This window comes from Pelmatolapia mariae, linkage group LG6, assembly GCF_036321145.2.
Source record: "Pelmatolapia mariae isolate MD_Pm_ZW linkage group LG6, Pm_UMD_F_2, whole genome shotgun sequence".
Lineage (NCBI taxonomy): Eukaryota > Metazoa > Chordata > Actinopteri > Cichliformes > Cichlidae > Pelmatolapia > Pelmatolapia mariae.
Window position 1 is genome coordinate 6,605,970 of NC_086232.1, and position 10,477 is coordinate 6,616,446.

The 10,477-nt window shown below is 59.7% G+C and overlaps 1 non-coding gene across 1 annotated transcript; it reads left to right on the forward strand.

Moving 5' to 3' along the window:
• The first annotated feature begins 2,118 nt into the window (after positions 1-2,118).
• LOC134629953 (5S ribosomal RNA) lies at positions 2,119-2,237 on the forward strand. The gene has a single exon (XR_010094115.1). It is a non-coding gene; the product is annotated as a 5S ribosomal RNA (ribosomal RNA).
• Positions 2,238-10,477: the final 8,240 nt, after the last annotated feature.

Here is a 10,477-nt window from a genome sequence, read left to right on the forward strand (position 1 = left end):
GTACACCACACAGGTCTTGCGCTGCTGGCTGAGGCAACCTACACCACAACTGGGCCTGTGGAACTGGAAGAGGCCATCTACAACACACCAAGGGAGTGCTGCTGGATGAGGCTATGGACACCACACCAGGGCCTGTGGCTCTGGCTGACGTCAGCTACACCACACCAGGGCCTGCGCTTCTGGCTGAGGCCAACTACACCACACCAGGGCCACTGCTTCTGGCTGAGGCCATGGACACCACACCAGGGCCTGTGCTTCTTGCTGAGGCCATGGACACCTCACCAGGGCCTGTGGCTTTGTCTGAGGCCATCTACACCACACCAGGGCCTGTGGCTCTGGCTGAGGCCGTCTACAACACACCAGGGCCTGTGCTGCTGGCTGTGGACCTGTGCAGCCAGTTTAGGCCACCTACACCATACCAGGGCCTGAGGCTCTGGCTGAGGCCGTCTACATCACACCAGGGCCTGTGCTTCTCGCTGAGGCCATGGACACCACATCAGGGCCTGTGCTACTGGCTGAGGCAAACTACACCACACAGGACGTGTGCAGCCGGCTTAGGCCACCTACACCACACCAGGGCCTGTGCAGCAGCACACACCAGTGCCTGTGCTTCTGGCTGAGGCCAACTACACCACACCAGGGCCTGTGCTGCTGGTTGAGGCCAAGTACACCACACAAGGGCCTGTGTCTCTGGCTGAGACCATCTACACCACACCAGGGCCTGTGCCTCTAGCTGAGACAATGTACACCACACCAGGGCTTGTGCTGCTCGCTGTGGACCTGTGCAGCCAGCTTAGGCAACCTACACCACACCAGGGCCTGTGCTACTGGCTGAGGCCATGGACACCACACCAAGGCCTGTGCTGCTGGCTGAGGCTATGGACACCACACCAGTGCCTGTGGCTACTGGCTGAGGCCATGTACACCACCCCCGGGCCTTTGATGCTGGCTGAGGCCAACTACACCACAGCAGGACCTGTGGCTCTGGCTGAGGCCATCTACATCACACCAAGGGCTGTGCTGCTGGATGAGGCTATGGACACCACCCCAGGGCCAGTGGCTCTGGCTGACGTCAGCTACACCACACCAGGGCCTGCGCTTCTGGCTGAGGCCAACTACACCACACCAGGGCCTGTGCTGCTGGCTGAGGCCATCTACACCACACCAGGGCCAGTGCTTCTGGCTGAGGCCATGGACACCACAACAGGACCTGTGCTGCTGGCTGAGCTATGGACACCACACCAGGGCCTGTGCTGCTTGCTGTGGGCCTGTAGCTCTGGCGTAGGCCATGAACACCACACCAGGGTCTGTGACTCTGGCTGAGGCAATCTACAACACACCAAGGCCTGTGCTTCCGGATGTGGACCTGTGCAGCCAGCTTAGGCCACCTACACAACACCAAGGCCTGTGGCTCTGGCTGAGGCCATGGACAGCTCACCAGGGCCTGTGGCTTTGTCTGAGGCCATGTACACCACACCAGGGCCTGTGGCTCTGGATGAGGCCGTCTACAACACACCAAGGACTGTGCTGCTGGATGAGGCAATGTTCATCACACCAGGTCCTGTGCTGCTGGCTGAGGCTATGGACACCACACCAGGGCCTGTGGTGCTGGCTGAGGCCAACTACACCAAACAAGGGCCTGTGGCTCTGTCTGAGGCCATCTACACCACACCAGGGCCACTGCTTCTGGCTGAGGCCATGGACACCACACCAGGGCCTGTGCTGCTGGCTGAGGCCATCTTCACCACACCAGGACCTGTGCTGCTGGATGAGGCCAACTACACCCCACCAGGGCATGTGGCTCTGTCTGAGGCCATCTACACCACACCAGGGCCAGTGCTTCTGGCTGAGGCCATGGACACCACCCCCGGGCCTTTGATGCTGGCTGAGGCCAACTACACCACACCAGGTCCTGTGGATCTGGCTGAGGCCGTCTACAACACACCAAGGGTTGTGGGGCTGGTCAAACGCTAAAATGAGTCCTTTGGTTAGGTTATTAGGCAAGCATGCAGTTACCGTTAACAGTGTAGTTAAATTGGAGGCTTGTGTTCATAACTTTGAGTACTGGGCACCTCACTACTTGATACCATAAATTGACGCTTTGTGCTGGAGCCAGCAACTTACGGCCATACCGCCTTGGCAACGCCCGATCTCGTCTGATCTCGGAAGCTAAGCACGGTTGGGCTTGGTTAGTACTTGAATGGGAGACTGCATGGGAATACCAGGTGCTGTAAGCATTTACTTTTCATGTCACTGAGCTGGTTTTGATCCAGAGAAGGAGGGTGTTGAAAGACCCAAAGCAGCGGTCCATTAATAATGCCACATTAACGACATACCTTTTGGCTGTTTTCAGCAATGTCTTGTGCTGCTGTGTGAGTCCATCCGCACCACACCGAGGCCTATTCTGCTAACATAGGTCATCTACATTACACCAGGGCCTGTGCTTCTGGCTGTGGACCTGTGCAGCCAGCTTAGGCCACCTACACCACACCAGGGCCTGTGGCTCTGGCTGAGGCCGTCTACATCACACCAGGGCCTGTGCTACTGGCTGAGGCCATGGACACCACACCAAGACCTGTGCTGCTGGCTGAAGTTATGGACACCACACCAGGGCATTTGGCTCTGGCTGAGGCCATGAACACCACACCAGGGCCTGTGGCTCTGGCTGAGGCCAGCTACACCACACCACAGCCAGTGCTTCTGGCTGAGGCCATGTACACCACACCAGGCACTGTACTGCTGGCTGTGGACCTGAGAAGCCAGCTTAGGCCACCTACACCACACCATGGCCTCTGGCCCTGGCTGAAGCAGGTTACATCACACCAGGGCCTGTGCTACTGGCTGAGGCCATGTACACCACACAGGGCCAGTGCTGCTGGCTGGGGCAACCTACACCACACAGGGCCTGTGGCTCCTGATGAGGCCGTCTACAACACACCAAGGCCTGTGGCTCTGTCTGAGGCCATCTACACCACACAGGACCTGTGCTGCTGGCTGAGGCTATGGACACCACACCAGGACCTGTGCTGCTGGCTAAGGCTATGGACACCACCCCAGGGCCTTTGGCTCTGGATGAGGCCATGTTCATCACCCCAGGGCCTGTGCTGCTGGTTGAGGCCAACTACACCACACCAGGGCCTGTGGATCTGTCTGAGGCCATCTACTTCCAACCAGGGCTAGTGCTTCTGGCTGAGGCCATGGACACCACACCAGGGCCTGTGCTGCTGGCTGAGGCCAACTACACCACACCAGGGCCTGTGGCTCTGGCTGAGGCCATCTACACCACACAGGACCTGTGCTGCTGGCTGAGTATATGGACACCACACCAGGGCCTGTGCTGCTGGATGAGGCCAACTACACCACACATGGGCCTGTGTCTCTGGCTGAGACAAATCTACACCACACCAGGGCCTGTGCCTCTAGCTGAGGCCATGTACACCACACCAGGGCTTGTGCTGCTGGCTGTGGACCTGTGCAGCCAGCTTAGGCTACCTACACCACACCAGGGCCTGTGCTACTGGCTGAGGCCATGGACACCACACCAAGGCCTGTGCTTCTGGCTGAGGCTATGGACACCACACCAGTGCCTGTGGCTCTGGCTGAGGCCAACTACACCACACCAGGACCTGTGCTGCTGGCTGAGGCCAACTACACCACAACAGGAGCTGTGCTGCTGGCTGAGCTATGGACACCACACCAGAGCCTGTGCTGCTTGCTGTGGGCCTGTCGCTCTGGCGTAGGCCATGTTCATCACCCCAGGGCCTGTGCTGCTGGTTGAGGCCAACTACACCACACCAGGGCCTGTGGATCTGTCTGAGGCCATCTACTTCCAACCAGGGCTAGTGCTTCTGGCTGAGGCCATGGACACCACACCAGGGCCTGTGCTGCTGGCTGAGGCCAACTACACCACACCAGGGCCTGTGGCTCTGGCTGAGGCCATCTACACCACACAGGACCTGTGCTGCTGGCTGAGTATATGGACACCACACCAGGGCCTGTGCTGCTGGATGAGGCCAACTACACCACACATGGGCCTGTGTCTCTGGCTGAGACAAATCTACACCACACCAGGGCCTGTGCCTCTAGCTGAGGCCATGTACACCACACCAGGGCTTGTGCTGCTGGCTGTGGACCTGTGCAGCCAGCTTAGGCTACCTACACCACACCAGGGCCTGTGCTACTGGCTGAGGCCATGGACACCACACCAAGGCCTGTGCTTCTGGCTGAGGCTATGGACACCACACCAGTGCCTGTGGCTCTGGCTGAGGCCAACTACACCACACCAGGACCTGTGCTGCTGGCTGAGGCCAACTACACCACAACAGGAGCTGTGCTGCTGGCTGAGCTATGGACACCACACCAGAGCCTGTGCTGCTTGCTGTGGGCCTGTCGCTCTGGCGTAGGCCATGAACACCACACCAGGGTCTGTGGCTCTGGCTGAGGCAATCTACAACAAACCAGGGCCTGTGCTTCCGGATGTGGACCTGTGCAGCCAGCTTAGGCCACCTACACAACACCAAGGCCTGTGGCTCTGGCTGAGGCCATGGACAGCTCACCAGGGCCTGTGGCTTTGTCTGAGGCCATGTACACCACACCAGGGCCTGTGGCTCTGGATGAGGTCGTCTACAACACACCAAGGACTGTGCTGCTGGATGAGGCAATGTTCATCACACCAGGTCCTGTGCTGCTGGCTGAGGCTATGGACACCACACCAAGGCCTGTGGTGCTGGCTGAGGCCAACTACACCAAACAAGGGACTGTGCTTCTGTCTGAGGCCATCTACACCACACCAGGGCCAGTGTTTCTGGCTGAGGCCATGTACACCACACCAGGGCCTGTGCTGCTGGCTGTGGACCTGTGCAGCCAGCTTAGGCCACCTACACCACACCATGGCCTGTGGCTCTGGCTGAGCCCGTCTACATCACACCAGGGCCTGTGCTACTGGCTGAGGCCATGGACACCACACCAAGGCCTGTGCTGCTGGCTGAGGCCATGTACACCACACAGAGCCTGTGGCTCTGGATGAGGCCGTCTACAACACACCAAGGGCTGTGCTGCTGGATGAGGCCATGTTCATCACCCCTGGGCCTGTGCTACTGGCTGAGGCAAACTACATCACACAGGACCTGTGCAGCCGGCTTAGGCCACCTACACCACACCAGGGCCTGTGCTGCTGGTTGAGGCCATCTACACCACACCAGGTCCTTTGACTCTGGCTGAGGCCATGTACACCACACAGGGCCTGTGGCTCTGGTTGAGGCCATGTACACCACACAAGTACTGCGCTGCTGGCTTAGGCAACTACACCACAACTGGGCCTGTGGCGCTGGAAGCGGCCATCTACAACACACCAAGGGCTGTGCTGCTGGATGAGGCTATGGACACCACACCAGGGCCTGTGGCTCTGGCTGATGTCAGCTACACCACACCAGGGCCTGTGCTTCTGGCTGAGGCCAACTTCACCACACCAGGGCCTGTGCTTCTGGCTGTGGACCTGTGCAGCCGGTCTAGGCTATCTACACCAAACCACGGCCAGAGGCTCTGGCTGAGGCCGTCTACATCACACCAGGGCCTGTGGTTCTTGCTGAGTCCATGGACACCTCACCAGGGCCTGTCGCACTGTCTGAGGCCGTCTACAACACACCAAGGACTGTGCTCCTGGATGAGGCTATGGACACCACACCAGGGCCTGTGCTGCTAGCTGAGGCCAACTACACCACACCAGGGCCTGTGCTGCTGGCGGTGGATCTGTGAAGCCAGCTTAGGCCACCTACACCACACCAGGGCCTGTGCTGCTGGCTGAGGCCATGTACACCACACAGGTCTTGCGCTGCTGGCTGAGGCAACCTACACCACAACTGGGCCTGTGGCCCTGGAAGAGGCCGTCTACAACACACCAAGGGCTGTGCTGCTGGATGAGGCTATGGACACCACCCCAGGGCCTGTGGCTCTGGCTGACGTCAGCTACACCACACCAGGGCCTGTGCTTCTGGCTGAGGCCAACTACACCACACCAGGGCCTGTGCTTCTGGCTGTGGACCTTTGCAGCCGGTTTAGGCTATCTACACCAAACCAGGGCCAGAGGCTCTGGCTGATGCCGTCTGCATCACACCAGGGCCTGTGCTTCTTGCTGAGGCCATGGACACCTCACCAGGGCCTGTGGCTTTGTCTGAGGCCATGTACACCACACCAGGGCCTGTGGCTCTGGCTGAGGCCGTCTACAACACACCAAGGACTGTGCTGCTGGATGAGGCAATGTTCATCACACCAGGTCCTGTGCTTCTGGCTGAGGCCACCTACACCACACAGGACCTGTGCTGCTGGCTGAGGCTATAGACACCACACCAGGGCCTTTGCTGCTGGCTGAGGCCAACTACACCACACCAGGGCCTGTGGCTCTGGCTGAGGCCATCTACACCACACAGGACCTGTGCTGCTGGCTGAGTATATGGACACCACACCAGGGCCTGTGCTGCTGGCTGAGGCCAACTACACCACACATGGGCCTGTGTCTCTGGCTGAGACATATCTACACCACACCAGGGCCTGTGCCTCTAGCTGAGGCCATGTACACCACACCAGGGCTTGTGCTGCTGGCTGTGGACCTGTGCAGCCAGCTTAGGCTACCTACACCACACCAGGGCCTGTGCTACTGGCTGAGGCCATGGACACCACACCAAGGCCTGTGCTTCTGGCTGAGGCTATGGACACCACACCAGTGCCTGTGGCTCTGGCTGAGGCCAACTACACCACACCAGGACCTGTGCTGCTGGCTGAGGCCAACTACACCACAACAGGAGCTGTGCTGCTGGCTGAGCTATGGACACCACACCAGAGCCTGTGCTGCTTGCTGTGGGCCTGTCGCTCTGGCGTAGGCCATGAACACCACACCAGGGGCTGTGGCTCTGGCTGAGGCAATCTACAACACACCAGGGCCTGTGCTTCCGGATGTGGACCTGTGCAGCCAGCTTAGGCCACCTACACAACACCAAGGCCTGTGGCTCTGGCTGAGGCCATGGACAGCTCACCAGGGCCTGTGGCTTTGTCTGAGGCCATGTACACCACACCAGGGCCTGTGGCTCTGGATGAGGTCGTCTACAACACACCAAGGACTGTGCTGCTGGATGAGGCAATGTTCATCACACCAGGTCCTGTGCTGCTGGCTGAGGCTATGGACACCACACCAAGGCCTGTGGTGCTGGCTGAGGCCAACTACACCAAACAAGGGACTGTGCTTCTGTCTGAGGCCATCTACACCACACCAGGGCCAGTGCTTCTGGCTGAGGCCATGTACACCACACCAGGGCCTGTGCTGCTGGCTGTGGACCTGTGCAGCCAGCTTAGGCCACCTACACCACACCATGGCCCGTGGCTCTGGCTGAGCCCGTCTACATCACACCAGGGCCTGTGCTACTGGCTGAGGCCATGGACACCACACCAAGGCCTGTGCTGCTGGCTGAGGCCATGTACACCACACAGAGCCTGTGGCTCTGGATGAGGCCGTCTACAACACACCAAGGGCTGTGCTGCTGGATGAGGCCATGTTCATCACCCCTGGGCCTGTGCTACTGGCTGAGGCAAACTACATCACACAGGACCTGTGCAGCCGGCTTAGGCCACCTACACCACACCAGGGCCTGTGCTGCTGGTTGAGGCCAACTACACCACACCAGGGCCTTTGACTCTGGCTGAGGCCATGTACACCACACAGGGCCTGTGGCTCTGGTTGAGGCCATGTACACCACACAAGTACTGCGCTGCTGGCTGAGGCAACTACACCACAACTGGGCCTGTGGCGCTGGAAGCGGCCATCTACAACACACCAAGGGCTGTGCTGCTGGATGAGGCTATGGACACCACACCAGGGCCTGTGGCTCTGGCTGATGTCAGCTACACCACACCAGGGCCTGTGCTTCTGGCTGAGGCCAACTTCACCACACCAGGGCCTGTGCTTCTGGCTGTGGACCTGTGCAGCCGGTCTAGGCTATCTACACCAAGCCAGGGCCAGAGGCTCTGGCTGATGCCGTCTACATCACACCAGGGCCTGTGGTTCTTGCTGAGGCCATGGACACCTCACCAGGGCCTGTCGCACTGTCTGAGGCCGTCTACAACACACCAAGGACTGTGCTCCTGGATGAGGCTATGGACACCACACCAGGGCCTGTGCTGCTAGCTGAGGCCAACTACACCACACCTGGGCCTGTGCTGCTGGCGGTGGACCTGTGAAGCCAGCTTAGGCCACCTACACCACACCAGGGCCTGTGCTGCTGGCTGAGGCCATGTACACCACACAGGTCTTGCGCTGCTGGCTGAGGCAACCTACACCACAACTGGGCCTGTGGCCCTGGAAGAGGCCGTCTACAACACACCAAGGGCTGTGCTGCTGGATGAGGCTATGGACACCACCCCAGGGCCTGTGGCTCTGGCTGACGTCAGCTACACCACACCAGGGCCTGTGCTTCTGGCTGAGGCCAACTACACCACACCAGGGCCTGTGCTTCTGGCTGTGGACCTTTGCAGCCGGTTTAGGCTATCTACACCAAACCAGGGCCAGAGGCTCTGGCTGATGCCGTCTGCATCACACCAGGGCCTGTGCTTCTTGCTGAGGCCATGGACACCTCACCAGGGCCTGTGGCTTTGTCTGAGGCCATGTACACCACACCAGGGCCTGTGGCTCTGGCTGAGGCCGTCTACAACACACCAAGGACTGTGCTGCTGGATGAGGCAATGTTCATCACACCAGGTCCTGTGCTTCTGGCTGAGGCCACCTACACCACACAGGACCTGTGCTGCTGGCTGAGGCTATAGACACCACACCAGGGCCTTTGCTGCTGGCTGAGGCCAACTACACCACACCAGGGCCTGTGCTTCTTGCTGAGGCCATGGACACCACATCAGGGGCTGTGCTACTGGCTGAGGCACACTACACCACACAGGACCTGTGCAGCCGGCTTAGGCCACCTACACCACACTAGGGCCTGTGCAGCAGCACACACCAGGGCCTGTGCTTCTGGCTGAGGCCAACTACACCACACCAGGGCCTGTGCTACTGGTTGAGGCCAAGTACACCACACAAGGGCCTGTGTCTCTGGCTGAAACCATCTACACCACACCAGGGCCTGTGCCTCTAGCTGAGGCAATGTACACCACACCAGGGCCTGTGCTGCTGGCTGTGCACCTGTGCAGCCAGCTTAGGCAACCTACACCACACCAGGGCCTGTGCTACTGGATGAGGCCATGGACACCAAACCAAGGCCTGTGCTGCTGGCTGAGGCTATGGACACCACACCAGTGCCTGTGGCTACTGGCTGAGGCCATGTACACCACCGCCGGGCCTTTGATGCTGGCTGAGGCCAACTACACCACAGCAGGACCTGTGGCTCTGGCTGAGGCCATCTACATCACACCAGGGCCAGTGCTTCTGGCTGAGGCCATGGACACCACACCAGGACCTGTGCTGCTGGCTGAGGCCAACTACACCACAACAGGAGCTGTGCTGCTGGCTGAGCTATGGACACCACACCAGGGCCTGTGCTGCTTGCTGTGGGCCTGTAGCTCTGGCGTAGGCCATGAACACCACACCAGGGTCTCTGGCTCTGGCTGAGGCAATCTACAACACACCAGGGCCTGTGCTTCCGGATGTGGACCTGTGCAGCCAGCTTAGGCCACCTACACAACACCAAGGCCTGTGGCTCTGGCTGAGGCCATGGACAGCTCACCAGGGCCTGTGGCTTTGTCTGACGCCATGTACACCACACCAGGGCCTGTGGCTCTGGATGAGGCCGTCTACAACACACCAAGGACTGTGCTGCTGGATGAGGCAATGTTCATCACACCAGGTCCTGTGCTGCTGGCTGAGGCTATGGACACCACACCAGGGCCTGTGGTGCTGGCTGAGGCCAACTACACCAAACAAGGGCCTGTGGCTCTGTCTGAGGCCATCTGCACAACAACAGGGCCAGTGCTTCTGGCTGAGGCCATGGACACCACACCAGGGCCTGTGCTGCTGGCTGAGGCCATGGACACCACACCAGGACCTGTGGTGCTGGCTGAGGCCAACTACACCCCACCAGGGCATGTGGCTCTGTCTGAGGCCATCTACACCACACCAGGTCCTGTGCTTCTGGCTGAGGCCATGGATACCACAACAGGACCTGTTCTGTTGGCTGAGGCTATGGACACCACACCAGTGCCTGTGGCTCTGGCTGAGGCCATGTACACCACCCCCGGGCCTTTGATGCTGGCTGAGGCCAACTACACCACACCAGGTCCTGTGGATCTGGCTGAGGCCGTCTACAACACACCAAGGGTTGTGGGGCTGGTCAAACGCTTAAATGAGTCCTTTGGTTAGGGTATTAGGCAAGCATGCAGTTACCGTTAACGGTGTAGTTAAATTGGAGGCTTGTGTTCATAACTTTGAGTACTGGGCACCTCACCACTTGATACCATAAATTGACGCTTTGTGCTGGAGCCAGCA